This window comes from Eptesicus fuscus, chromosome 10 (genome assembly GCF_027574615.1).
Source record: "Eptesicus fuscus isolate TK198812 chromosome 10, DD_ASM_mEF_20220401, whole genome shotgun sequence".
In the NCBI taxonomy this organism is placed as follows: Eukaryota; Metazoa; Chordata; class Mammalia; order Chiroptera; family Vespertilionidae; genus Eptesicus; species Eptesicus fuscus.
This window is the reverse complement of record NC_072482.1, coordinates 65,796,684-65,811,924: the sequence shown is the minus strand read 5'-3', so window position 1 is coordinate 65,811,924 and position 15,241 is coordinate 65,796,684. Positions and strand designations below refer to the sequence as shown.

Below are 15,241 nucleotides of genomic sequence, written 5' to 3'. Positions count from 1 at the left end.
TATATTGATTTGAGAGAGAAACAGAGAGAGAGAGAGAGAAAGAGAGAGAGAGAGAGAGAGACATCAATGTGAGAGAGAAACATTGATCAGTTGCCTCCTGTATGTGCCTGACCAGGAATCAAACCTACTTTGGTGCACCAGATGCCTCTCCAACCAACTGAGCCACACCAGCCAGGGCTAGAGTCATTTTTGTTTAATCTGCTTCTCTTGAGAGGAGGTGGGGACCTGGGTACACTTTTGATATATTACTAATTATATTCTGATAATTTATTAAAAGGAGGGAGAATAATTCGGGAAGCATTGGCAACCTGCATGAATAGAATTGATGATGGAGGAAAAACCATATTATGAATGGCCTTGGAAGTGGAATATATTTGAATGGGATTAAAGATATTTATCAGCAGTGAGGGTGACAGTTCACAGTGTGATTTGCTTGGCTATTCAGCTATGTGAATGTGATGAAATCCCTCTAACTCTACTCCACTGTTAACCTCAGAATTCACATTTTAAATGCTCAGAATCTGTAAGATTATCATTAAAAACTAATTTCAGGGAAAAAAATCAAGAACAATAATGTCAGCAGACAAACAAAGTTCTATATTAAATTTGAGAAATTATTCAGGGTTTGGCACTTTCTGACATGCATTTTCAGATTCATTCTCCTTATATATCTATCTATAAATTATATATATATATTCTTGTTTGAGGAAAACCCTAAAAAGTTTAGCAATGTTTTTAAGGTAGTATGCATCATTGACCTGTTCTCATATGTACTATATGTATATTTCATATAACAAAACCTTAAAATATGTTAAATCTATAAAAGTAAACATACATTAGGATGTGAGTGATCTAGTTCCCTTAATTATTTATTGCTGATTAATACAACCCTAAAACTATGCAGCTAAAATAATATTATCTCATATGGTCCTGGGGTTGAGTGGGTTTTGCTAGGGGTCTGTCATGCAGTTGCATTCAGACAGTACCTAGGATTGTAGTCACCTCAAAGGACTTCTCACTCACATGTCTAGCAATTGATAGTGGCTGTCTGCTGGTCTCTTACCTGAGGCTTTCAACAAAACACGTGCAGGTGCCCTCTGCTTCCTCATAGCATAGCAGCTGGGTTCCCAGAGCAAGCATCTCAATAGAGACCAGGTTAAAGCTCTTTCTTCTATAACCTTGCCATAGAAGTGACATCATTTCCTCTCTAGTCTCATGCTGTCCCAAATTTAAAGGGAACATAAACCCCACTTCCTTGCTGCCAAGGTTCCAGTGCAGGTGCAAGAGAAAAGGTTCCTCGCGCTTTCTGTCTGTCTGATTGTGGCAGCCAAGATTGAATGGGGGAAGACAGTGAAAAAAAAAAAAAAACCCACTTCTTGATGGGAGGCATGTAGGTATCAAATTGTAAGAAGAATATGTAGGATGAAAGACTTTGTTGTGGCCATCTTGGAAGTTATTATCTGCTGCAGTTCTCTCCCTGATCAAAATAATTCACATCCCTTCCACATGCAAAACATATTTATCCCCTCCCTCAAGAACCTAAGTCTTAACCCACTGTGGCACCAGGTCTAGGAATCACCATCCAAATCAAGTCTGCATGCAGATGAGTCTTGAGGGTAGTATTCCTTGCATGCAGGGCCTAAAGTACCATTCCTCTCTAAAGCTGTCTGCCCTCCCTCTTCTCCATACACCCAACCTATTGTGGGGAAACAGGCCAAGATCACCTCTATGCTGACATTCAAAATGGTAGAAAACTTGAGACACAGAGCAGTCACTGGTTCGTAGCCTTTCTGAAATCCAGCTGAGTATATCTTTGCCAGTGCCTGGTTGAGGGTTCAGTCCTACTGCCCTGTTTTTCTGCGCTATGCTTCTTGGCGCTTCCTCTCTCTGTGTTTTTAGTTCTGCTCTCTAAGTCATGCATTCTATGGTGAGTTTATGGCTGAATAGCTTTTTATTCTACTTCCTGTCTATAACACATTGGGTGTCCAAAAGCCTCTCTGTCCCTTTTGGTGAAGTTGGTGGTGCTTCTGCTAGAAAAAAAAATTCTTAAAAACTCTGGAATTTTGTGTATTCATTGACAACCCACTCATTAGAAAAGGCTGTACTATCTATAAATCTCTTTGATATAAGCCCTTCTCCATCTTGGTGGGTCCCCTATGGGACAGTATCCTTAACATGTTCAGGAACACTCTGTCTTTTTGCCTTAGATCTTTTTAAGGTCTTAAGAAAGCATTTTATAGTCACACCATTGACTGTATCCTTACACCACTTTTTTCTGAAACTTATTACCACTCTCTACCCCTGGATTTGATCTCTTGGATGTCATATGTTAATTTTGGAATTGTTACCTAGAGAGGTGAATGGCAAAGATTATTATCTTAAGCCTAGAAAATCCTGGCTCTCTTAAAATTAACAGTTCTTTCTTTAGCCTAGTTCTTTCCTTTCAAATTTTTATCATAAGCCACAAGAGGAAGCTAGGTGGCCATTTCAGTCTTTTGCCTGGGAATCTTCTTACTTCTAACAGTTGGTGCTGGCTGGCTGCTAGAACCTCAGCCGAGGCTGTTGGCTGGAACAACTACATGGGCTGGGGCTTCCTCACAGTGTAGCAGCTGGGTGCCAAGGGCAGGTACTCCAAGAGAGGCCAGGTGGAAGCTGCATCACCTTTTATAACATAGTCTCAGAAGTTGTATAGCATCTCTTCCTCTGTAGTCACAGCACACTGAGATTCAGGGGCTGGGAACACAGATCCAACTCAGTGAGAGGAGCAGCAATGTCACCTTGTAAGGAAAGCATGTGGGATAGAAAATCTGGTTGCAGCTGTCTTGGAAAATTGAATCTGCCATACTGGGGATATCTAAAACACACACACACACACACCAGCTATAAAAATTCTTAAGTTCAGCCGAGGCCGGTTTGGCTCAGTGGATAGAGCATCAGCCTGCGGACTGAGGGGTCCCGGGTTCGATTCTGGTCAAGGGCACGTACGTTGGTTGCGGGCACATCCCCAGTGGGGGGCGTGCAGGAGGCAGCTGATCGATGATTCTCTCTCATCGATGTTTCTAACTCTCTATCTCTTTCCCTTCCTCTCTGTAAAAAAACAATAAAATATATTTTTAAAAAAATTCTTAAGTTCAGACTACCAATTCACTCTAAGAAGTTATGACTACCTATAATCACTTAGCAATTTATTGATGGAGTTCAAAATCAAATTAATATTTTTCTTGATTTTTTACTCTATAGTACCAAGCTCTTGGTTAAATGGTTTATGTTCAAATGTCAGAATTAGCAGAACAAAATGGATGAACTAAATAAATTTATTTTTCTTTTTTCATTTTAAGGTCTGAAAAGTATATTGTATTGTACAAATTGAAGGAAACCTTATCATGTAGGTGGTTTGGAAGGCAGGCAGTGGAGAAGTTTTCTTAGCACAATTGTATTCTTTTTTTCCTTACTCAGATCACCTATGATGAACCCAACCTATATTGAAGAAAACACCCCAACCTCTTGTATTTAAATCCTGTTGCAAGTCCTTGATATCAAATCTCAATCATAATGTCACAGTCAATATGTGTGCTTTACATGTTTATAATTTTCAAATATTAAAATTTATTTGAAGCCCAGTCTTCAGTCATAAGAGAGAAAACCCCTGTGGTGGACACCTGCTCTGTGAGTTATCCGACATGTCCAGAGGCTCACTAACTTTGGAAGGCAAGGGAACATTCAGAATATTCTGCATTAATTCTCCCATACATAAAGACTACAATCACCATGATTATTCCACTTCTGTCAATACCTTTTGAAGGAAAGCACTCCCTTGAAATAAGTTCCAAGGCTAAAACTGTATTAACTTCCACCAACATTTCCTAAATCTTGATTCTGCCCTAGGCACTTAAGTCTTCATCTCCATTTTTCACCCCTACCCAAGCTGCAAGGGAAACAAAAGACAGAGAGTCCTGGCCCTCAGAGAATTTACAGCCTAGAGAAGGATGCAGGTGTAATAAGGAGGAAAGGGGAAGATGTAAAACATAGTATACATAATTATTAAGTAAGAGAGCATTGGATGTAGATTCAGAAAATCCCTGTTTTAGCCAAAGCTTGCCATTAAGTAATATGTAATTTTAGGCAAGCCACTAAAACCCCTTTACTCTATGTTGCTTCATTTAATAAATACTAACTTCCTTCCTTACAGTGATTGTAGTATCTTTCATATATATATTTGCTAAAAATAAATGAGCTGGTTCATTTAAAATGCTTACTATAGCTCCTGGTACATAGTAAGCACTCAATAAATGTTCACTTCATTATGACCTAGTAGTGGTGTTGGTAGAGGATGTGAGAATGCTTTGTAAACTGTGGAGTCTAATATCAACATAATGTATTTCCATTCATAAAGACTATAATTCTTCCAGCTCCCCAAACACTACCTTTTTTGCTGTTTCTGGAGACTCTGTGGGTTTCCCTGCTCCACCCCATCCCCACTTTCCTCACCATTCAGAGCCCAGTTCAAACACCATCTCAACTCTAAATTAGCCCAACCCCATGAGGTCAAATATGCAGCCTCAGCCCGTATTCCCTTCACATTTCATCCACACCACGATTCTAGGGTGCTTCTGTCTTACCTCTGTCTGTATCCCCAGTGCCTAGAATAATACCTACTGTGTGATGGATGCTGATTGCATCCAGTGTTAGTGCAGTAGGAGTAATAATGAGAATCAAAGGAGGATACGTGACACACATAAACAGAGCCCTGACCTTGAACCAGATTGCATTTGTAGTTTTGGCTTTAACAGACTTGCTGTTTGACCTTTAATCTCTCCTGCTGAACTGTGGCTTTCTCACCTGCAAAATAGCTCACAACAGCCAAAAATAATTGCAATGTGCTACCAAGTTTTCATAACTCTATTAGTAGGATATCATTTTCTCCAATTTACAGGTGAGGAAACCCACATTTAGAGAGCTTAAGCACTGGCTTTAGAATCACGTAGCTTATATGTGCTACAGCCAGGTCTGTCCACCTGAATATTCCAAGTTCATAGCTTCAGTACTACACAGTGGCTTATAAGGACAGTATCTTGGTTCTTTCAGGCTCTGAATTCTAGAACATTCTGATACATTTCCTCTGCTCTCCCTTCTAGCCTCTACTTGTCACAGGAAAGACTTTCTAAATCTACCCCATCCCATTATTTAACATTACTCCAACCTAGAATATTAACTCAGTAGAAGTCAAGGCCATTATCCCACCTCTTAATTTTCTCCCCAAAATGCAGTTGCCAGGGCTGATGGGGTACTCAGAGGTGAATTACTATAGTTTAAACAGCTTTCGAATAGATAAGAGTCAGAGAAGACCATGCAAAACCACAACCCCCATACTTTTCTCTTTCTTTTTCTTTTGGACTCTTGTCCCAAGGAAATCTATTAGGCAGTAAACAGCTTTATGGTGAACAATTTAAAACAAATTCTAGATATTTTTGTTACAAAATAAACTAGACCATGGTTTTTAAACCTTGGCACTGTTGACATTGGGGGCTGGAAAATGCTTTGTTGGGGGCTGTCCTGTGCACTGTAGGATGATTGGCACTATCCCTGGTCTCTACCTACTAGATACCCATTGCACCACCACTCACAGTCCAGAATGTCTCCAGACATTACCAAATGCCCCATGGGGTAAAATCCCCACCCCCACCCTCCATTGAGAACCTTTGAACTAGATGCCTGGTTTTGGTGCACTAAATTTCACTCATTACATTTTGGAGTACAGTTCTGAATCAAAGACATTTTTACCTAATAAAGTTAGAAAATATGACATCAATTGGAGATGACTAGTCTCCCTAGGGAATCACTCCTCAGTCCCTCAAGCTCACCCCCAACTGGTGTGACACCTCCAGGGCTTTGTCAGGACTGTGATACATGATCATTAGAAATCCAGAGCAGCAAAGCAATGTTATCATTTTGTTACCCCAAAGTGTCCCTGAAATTCAAAGCTCCATGTTTATCAAGATGTATTCCCCTGTCACTATGACTACCTGTGTTGCCTTGGACTACAAAGAAAAGACAAAATGATTGAGTGGAATTTTTTTCTGTTCATGTATTGTACCTGAGTTCTGTCTTAGTCTGCTTCCTAAATAGAATAATCAATGCCATTATCTCTTCCTCCCTCATCTAAATCACATCAGGACGCTGCAGTAGATCAATAGTTACAACAAAGAGGGCTGAGGCTTTCATTCCAGGGGGACTCATTACTCTGCCGCCCAGGATCTGGGTATGGATCCCACGAAAGGTTATCTACTCTTCTGTAAGAGTTAACAACAGCTGTCAGTTATGAAGACTGAGCCACCACCCCACTGTAACTGGCCGTGTGTATGCAGAGAACATGTCCAGAACCAAATCAGCCCACAGCCTTCTTTCCTCCTTCCTTGACTTCCTCTTTCTCTTCTTGTTATTTAGAATTGACTTCCTTAGCAACATCAAATGTTTGGGACTTCATTGGGATTCTAAGCCAGTACAGACTGCACATAAGCAAGCTCACATCTGCTGCAGTATTACAAAAACTAATTAAAATAAATTCAGATCTTAAATTAGTCCTTTCTGTCACATTTATTGCCTAAGCCACTGGGTGATAAAATATATAATTTGGTTAAGCTGAAGAGAAAAGTGACTTTATGCTTATACTTCCTGACCAGCCCCCAAAAGAGGGTAAAATATGAGAATGGTTATGCACCCACTTACCAATGTTTCCAATGGCAGTGTTTCCCTGATGGTTCTTCTTAGCCATGGGGCCATCCTGTGTGATCACTGGCCTGTCTGCAGTGTGAGCTAAGACAAGGTCATGGGCGAATCATTGAGCAAATCTTTTTTAGTGGAAAGCTGGTCACTACTGTCTGCAGGTCTCCTTGCCAGTTAAGATTCTGCACTGACCATTGTTTAGACCTAAGACCACGCAGAGGGACCTTTTGTTAGGAATGATCTGTAAGTCAGGGAAGACCAACATTCTGTTTACTTGTTCCCAGTTGTTCAAATCCTTTAAATGGATTTTTTTTGCAGCCTGCCAATGTGATGTTTTAGTAATTTAGCTCTGCAGCTGGAATTCAATACAGCTCCACCTTCCATACGTATCCCTTTGTGTTAAAGTTCATTTCCCATAGACTTCAAAGACATAAACTTTGTTTTTTCAAAGAAAAGACTTACTTTCGTTCAAAAAGCCTGCATTGGAAGTCTGCTGTGTGCATACTGCTCACATTCTGAGCCAAGTGTATTGATTATTTTTATGGGCTTATTTTAAAGAAAAATATAGCAAAGAACAGAAGTGCCATGACATTTTCACACTTACACACAAGTCTCCAGATAGTTCCTTTTCATACTGGCCAGCAGATCTCTCTGACATGCTGTGAAATACCCTGGTCACTGCCGCCAGGGAGCAGTTCATTCAGTCTTTTGGAAGGTGTGTTGTGTTACTGGTTGTCACTGGCTGCGGGGCCTCCGGGGGCCTCTCCTCTGGCACCTCAGGAAAACATAGAGCAGTGGGGCTTGAGCCAGGTGCAGCAGAGAGATCAGAGCGATTTGTATGTTATTGCCACCCTAGTGCCTTGGACGTGGGCCTGGAATGCTCTCGATCGCTGGAACTTCAAATTGTTTGAGACCCTTGAGCAGACACCTCCATTTCCAGGTGTCTGGGGTGGTGGCAAACTTTGTTAACTGGAATTCAGGCTATTAAGAGAACATTTTAAGTTGTGGGATTTCCTCTTAAAACTTTTCCTCTTACAAATTATATTTAAAAGAAAGGAACATTCCCTCTTACAGTATTGAGGCCATGCATATTCGACTTCATACATGAGAATAGTTTTTATTGACAATAATTGACATTGTCAATTCTGTTTACTATTTGGCCTGTATTGTTCATAGCAATTTTGTTATATTTTTTATGTCCCCCCCTCCCGTACCATTGATATTTTTACTATATGTGTTTAAAGTTTGAAGACACAACTTTGTGCTACAAGGTTTTTGTTTGTGATTCAACCCAGCTTCCATCCCATCCCCTTAGATATATACAGAGTAATAATAGTAAGCTTCCCATGTGCCTTCTTTTTTTTTTTTTTTAATATGTTTTTATTGATTTCTGAGAGAGAAAGGGAGAGGGAGAGAGAATTAGAAACATCAATGATGAGAGAAGCATCAATTGGCTGCCTCCTGCATGCCCACTGCTGGGGATCGAGCCCACCACCCAGGCTTGTGCCCTGACCAGGAATCCAACCTTGACCACCTGGTTCATGGGTTGAGCCTCGACCACTGAGCCACACCGGCTGGGCTCCACGTGTCTTCTTATCTGTTTCCTATGATGACCAACTCTGAGGACCATCTGTGGTTTCTCCCCGTCAGCTGCCCATCTCTGGTGTTCAAGGCATTAGGCACCCTCACCTGCATTTCTTTGCAGATATAAAGTATTTTCATTGGATGTTATTCTACAAATCCCTCCAGGGCCTTTTCTAATTAATCACCTGACACCTGTCCTAGTATTAAAAGATGCTTCCTGCCTTCCTATGGCCAGAAAGTAAATCAGTGGGGAGAGGCTTGCTTTTTTAGGTACTCATTTGATTCCTGTCTTAGCATTTTAGTTCAAGAATGATGTACTATATCCATTTTAATTTCTCGTGTTGTTTTCTACTTGGGACTTATTCTTCTTAAGTCACAGTCAGAGGAAATAATTTGTGTCTGTGTACATGTGCGTTTACATCAATACATATTACATAGGTATTAAACAGTGCATTTAGAAGCATTTTGGAGTAAGAATATGTTATGTTCCCCGTTGTTCTGTTTTCTCTTGCTTTAACATAACAACCTGAGGGGAACTGCTGGAGACCCCATCGTGGCCTTTTTTTAGAAGTTCTTAATTAGAGTTAATTTTTGAAAATTAAAAGCTGTCAACATTATTTACATAGAAAATGTCCATGAAGCTGGAAGACTGAGGAAAAAAATTTGTAATTTTATAAAAACAACTGGATTGAAATGGCCAAAAGAGATGTCCCCCACCATGTCCCATCCTGCCCCTCTCCACCCCCCCCCCCGCCCCCCGGGAGTGGGGGGGAGTTGAAGGATTCTGGGGTGGAGTCTTTTCCTTTCCTTTTTGTTACAGAATTCCAATGTGAATTATTGGCTGAGCTCCGCCTGTGTACCCTTTCCCAGCCCAGTCCTTATGAGAGGCCGTTTCATAAATCGGGACCTTGCTGCCCGCAGCTTTCTGACCTTTGTTCCCTGATTGTCTCCCATTAATCCCCTTGCCCTCCGGTGTTGGAAACCTAAACTTTAGGAATTCACTGATTCTGGTTCAATTTGTGGACCTGCTGAGTGTGCTCGAGCCCTTTAGGAGGTTTCCTTGAACTAATAACCATCTGTCACTGCCCAGTTTTTACTGCTGCAGCTTGTACTGCTGGAGACCGAGGCAGGGCCCTAAGCAAACGGCTGGTGTCTTGAAATCAAAGAGCGATCGTTAAATAACATACCCTCAACATCGTCGCCATATAAAACTTCGAAGTTACATTAGGCGTAGCCCTTTAACCTTTGCCATATTGAAGAGGTAATGATATCAGAATTTGGGTTCCATCCCTCAAGGACCAATAAAACACCATGCGGATGCCAGGTGATAGATCACAGGCTTACAATGTGTATTCCTGGTTTCCTACCTCTATTACTTTCCAAACAAGGCAGCTGGTAAATTATACCACATCATGGGTGATCTGCCTCTGCACCTCACCTCTTCATGTTCCTCCAGCAGCACTTGGCACCACTCAGGCAACCCAGGCCTTTGAACTTGCTGTCCCAGCTGCCCTTGGGCTGGTGACCTTTATCCTGAGCTCCCAGGAAGCACTGAGGGCCAGAGCCCACTGCCTCACGGTATCAGAGTTTATGAAAGGCAAAAGCGAAAGGCAAACATACAACAGGAAACCCTATTGCATGCAATGTTTTTAAGAAAAATTAAATAATTCAAGTCTTTTTAAATAGAGAGGTTGGGCAAAGTTTGGGAGCACATTGACTGCGGAAAGATCATGTGTTCCATACGGCTCTCACTCTTCATAGCCCCAGGGCAACCATCTGATGGCATTTAGAAACAGCAAAAAATCCCATTATCATAAATATTACTGCATGCTATCCATCTCCCTTCCTTCCTTCTGTCCTTCCTTTTCTACTTTTTCTTTTGTCTGTCCTTTCTCTCTTTCTTCTTATGTCCTCCATCCTTAATTGTTTCTCTCTTTGGACAGTATGCAATTTCTCTCCCCCACCTCTCAAAGACAAGTTTCTAGAAAGAGTAATCTACACAAGGTGGGGGGGAGGAGTAGGTTTACAGTTGTAATACAAATAAATAATGCAATAACTAATGAATAATAATATAAGAATAAACTCTGTGTTTCACGTCTCACAACTATAAACCTACTTTTGCCCCTACCTGTATATTGCTGTTTTCATTTCACCTCCCATTCACTCTTGAATCCTCAGAAATCTGGTGTACATTTTTAACAACCTGTTAGAAATTCTTTCACCACAGTCACAAATGGCATCGCTCCTCATCGGGAAATCCAGTAGATGGTTCTGATTTCGTATCTTATTGGTTTTTTCTGCATTGTTGGGACTTATAGGGTAACTCCCCCATTGTAAACCTCTCTATTTTTTTAAAGTTCAGTGCAGCAATTGTCCTTACAGCTCACTAACCACTCCTCGTCTGCTTCCTTCATGGGCTCTGCCCGTCCGTCAGAGTTAATGAGGAGCCCTGCGCTAGTCCCATGGAAACATGACTGAGTACAGTCGTGAGCGCTGCAAGGCATGCGCATGAGCAAAGTTAAACAGCAGTGAGAGGGCAAGCTCAAGGCAGCATGGGACACCGCATGGGGCTCAGAGAAAGAATGATGAGGAGCATGAGTTTCAGTGTTTCTGAAAGCATCATGGCCGTCCAGATTATGTGTGGCATTGGAGGTTTTCAGAAGGCATATGGATCTTAGCACTAATGGTCCTGGGGCCCTGGGCAAGTTACTTGAGTGCAATGAGTGGGACTAGTAATACTTACCCCATAGGATTGGCAAGAGAATTATGCAAAAACCATTTAAGTAGGTTTTTGCTGTTGTTGGTATGTAGTATGTGCTTCGTGAGTAATTGTTCATTTTCCTTATTTCATAGAGAAGGGGAGTCTTGAGAGACCTATAAAAAATGAAGTAGTATTTGGTAGGCAGAAAGAGGAAAGACATTTTAGTAGAGAACTGCAGTATAAGACAAGGACTAGAGAAGAGGATTACTTATAATGTGCTTGTGTGAGTGCATGGCACCCTAGAGAGGAAAATGTGTGTGGTAACTAAAGGGGGACATTTTTGAACAGGTGGAGTGTGGCCATAAAATTACTTTAGGACAAAGATAAATGGTTTGACTCACTTGTTTTATATACATAGATTAAATATATTTTATTATATATGTCATATATATTCCAACTTTGATTATTTTATTGTAGGTGTTGTTTAAATATATCTTAGTTCACTTCTGTTAATGAAGTGTTGGAACATATAGTCTGAACTACAGAGCTGAAAAGGGCTACGGAAAAAAATAGAGAGTGCTGCGTTGAGGAGGACCAGAAGGTACAATTTTAAAGAAGGTGTTCAGGAAAGGCCCCTCTGAGGAGGTGACATTGGACAAAGACTGGAGCTGGATATCTGCGGGAAAGGTTTTCCAGGAAGAGGGAATAGCCCTTGTAAAGTCCCTGAAACAGGAGGCATCCTGGCAACACCCCGTTAAGATACCACAGAATTAAACAACATTCTTATGGTACTTCAGTTGTACCTCCTGCAATGCCTGTAGTGTAAAGCACTGTGCATTAGGCCCCATTCTTTATCCCTTTTCCTTCAAAAATTATGGTCATTTCAATTGAGTACCCACCTGCAGTAGGTGCTTGTGAAACTGTATGCTGTGATACGTACAAAAAAATGTAGGCTTATCACTCAGTTGAGGCTGTAGCTAATTTCCGCCTCACTCAGCAGTTAGGCAGCCTGAATCTTCTTGTGAAGATACAGGGAGTGGTTGCTGATAATAGACACATTATCATAAGCCAAAGGCATCTTGGCAGTGCACACTGAGGAATGGCAAAAATACAAGAAACTTCTAAGAAATTCTCCTGATATTTTTGCATCCATACGCATTTTCCCCCCAGTGTTTTTATCCTAAAAAGTACATAGGCATGCTCTGCGTATGTACATCCAGGAGATATTTCCCAGAATCTCTTCTTCTGGCATCCTTTCATCTGCTTTTTATCTCTCCGCATGAGTCAGTTGCCCAACAACTCCTGTGATTAGCTTTCAATCTCTTTAAGTACAGTTTCTGATGCCCTAAAATAATTTATAAAGAAGGGGGGAGGGGGAGTGGAATGATTATACCTCATGAATATCAAGAGTCACAGACACTAATTACAAAATGTAATTTTGAAAAATTAAATTCCTTTTGAATTAGGGTTGCACAGAGAAGAACATTTTGTAGGTAGCCTTCCTGAGGCTGTAAGAGGGTTTAAATACTTTTGTCCCTGTAGGAGAAAACCATCCCTGGTGCTGGAAACCTAATCTGGGTGAGCACTGGAGAATGCTGTTTTCCCTGGGGATCTGACTCCTGCCACCCCTTTTCTGGGGGAGTGGGGCAGAGGCGAGGTGGTGAGGGTATGTGCAGGCAGAGGCAAAAGCCCCTGTGTCCTCATTCCCTTGTACACCAGACTTTATTACAGATACTTTTGCTATTCAAACGCATTGCTGGATGGAAGTGTCACGTGTTCCTTCACAGATGTTATTTCCGATTAAGCCACAGGCAGCAGGGAGTGGATGTGGCACGCATTTTCCTCTTCACTTGGTAGCATCCCCTCTCCCAGCAGTCATTTGCAAAGCAACATTGCTCGCATAACAATTGAGCCGATCTGATATTTTAGGTTATGATGTCAAGATATATTATACTGCAGCCTACTGACTTAAGAAACAACCCAAGAAAGAAAATGATTAGGGCCAGGTTGGGATTGAAAAGGACCTAAGGAAATGTCATCTGTTATGAGAATCTTAAAAGCTTCTAATGACCTGTTATTCCCAAGGGACTCTTGCTACTGTGACTATTGAATTTCTTTCTTTCTTTCTTTCTTTCTTTCTTCTTTTTTTTTTTCTAAACAATTTTTGCATTTAGTGATTTCTTTCTCTATGGCCTGAGACCCATGAGAACTTATTTCATTTTTTTTTTTTCTGAATGAAATACTTGGTCAACAATTCATCATGCAGACATCATCTGTGTTTCTGTCGCTATAGTTAGTATTATATATTAAATGTATTTATGAATTCTTCTGCTCAGATTCTTATCTGTTTAAGAATATTTGACAGGCTATATCTTAGAGGCCAAGTGTCATCTTTGCTTTTCTAAATATATTTTATATTTTTAAATCAAAGATGTTGTCCCTGAACATTTTCATGGCACAGAATGCATTGAGCAAAGTATAGAATTAAGGTAAACCTTTTGAAAGTAGCAGCAGTGATTGTCATCAAATCACAATGTTTTTAGGGTAACGCATCCTATGAACAGTCTCATGTCCCTCCTTTATCTGTGCCAGCAGAGGCCTTGTCTGTTTATTCACGCTGCATCTCCATGTACATAACAGTTATTCAATACATATCTAGTCAGTGATGGTTGGATGGATGGATGGATGGATGGATGGATGGATGGATGGATGGATACAAGTGTGTGATGTGAGACTGGAGGTTGTGCTTTTATCTGTGAGTATAGGCTTAAGTCCAGCTATTTTGAATTACTGAGCTTCACAGACATTAACAAAAGTCAATGTCCTGTTGTTTATGTCAAAAAGTGGAAGTGCAGAAGGCCAATGAATTCTTAGGAGAAGGACACTGCTTCCCATTAAATGAGGCCAGTTCATGTTGGGCTTAGAAAATGAGTTAAAATTTGACATTGCTTTCCCCCAAATGGCCATGATCTTTCAAATTAAAGGGTCATCCTGGAAACTTAGGAATAAATAAAAATGTAGAAAAGTTTCTGCATCTGATCCAGCAGTTGAAGAGTTCTTTTTTGGTGGGCTTGTTCACGGGGACGGAACTGGACAGACAGCACAAGTGGCAGCCACTCTGAAACGCCTTCAGGTGTGAGTTTCTGAGATGACAAATCCCTTCCCCACAGTCTTGACTATACATTGGTCAGCTCAACCCCGAGGAAGGCTAAGAATAGGGCTGGGAAGCAGCAATAATGAATTACGCTGCCGAGTTTATTTATATTTGGTCAGAAAAGGATGGATTCGTTTTAGAGTTAGGGATCATTTTAACATGCACATTATAGGTGGTGGCTTTTTTTTTTTTTTTTTTTTTTTTTTTTAGCAGAAATAAATGTAGCTGTTCCCTAACGGGAGCAATTTCCCTTCATATTTCTTGCAGCTCTTGTCCCATGAGGCGACAGATGAGAGTGTGATAGCAATACTGATTCCAGTGCTGAGACGCCATCTGATCCACCGGAGAGCTGGTGGATTCAAATCAATGTCAGCTCCTGCCTTCGGGGCAGCAGTCTTTCAGCGCAGGATTTGCTCTGCGGATCAGAAAAACAGCTGGTGACTCGCAATACATTACGCAAAAGACCTTTTAAATGTTTTGTTGTTTCCAGCTATGATGTAGTATGAGTCACTTCTAATATTTTGTTTATTTGTGTGACTGTTACCAAAGTCCTGTTGGTAAAAATCCAACACCAATTTAAACTGGTGTCTGCAGAATTCTTATAGGTGGCTGGAAAGAAGCCTCTGCCTGCATGTATATATTTTTTAATATGAAAGTTTTATCCAAGGAAAGCACTTATTGGAAATCCAGTCCTGAAATTGCCTGTAAAATACAAGCATGCGTTAAGGCAAATAATCCTGTGGGTTATTCAAGATTCTAGGAAAACAAGGACTTCCACAGAGGCATGTTGTCAAATTTCAGGGTGGGGTTATTGATTTCCAGTGTATATCATTTGCAGATGGCAGAATTTGTGGAGGTGTGTCTGTTTTGGGTCAAGGTTTTATTCCCATAAATGATGTATAATAATTCTCATGAATGCAAAAAATATATATTTCTGTTTTGGGGAAATACTCAATGTCTTAACCCCAGAAACTAAACTCTCACTTGGTTGTTTTGGGTTTTTATATTTTTTTGGTGGTGTTTTGGCATTTTATTTTTGCATGAGGTTTCTTTCTCACTTTTTAAAAATACTTTATTTC

General features: G+C 40.7%; 1 pseudogene; it reads left to right on the top strand.

The window, feature by feature from the left end:
* Window positions 1-1,272: 1,272 nt before the first annotated feature.
* On the top strand, window positions 1,273-1,353 carry LOC114231152 (small nucleolar RNA SNORA31; annotated as a pseudogene).
* Window positions 1,354-15,241: the final 13,888 nt, after the last annotated feature.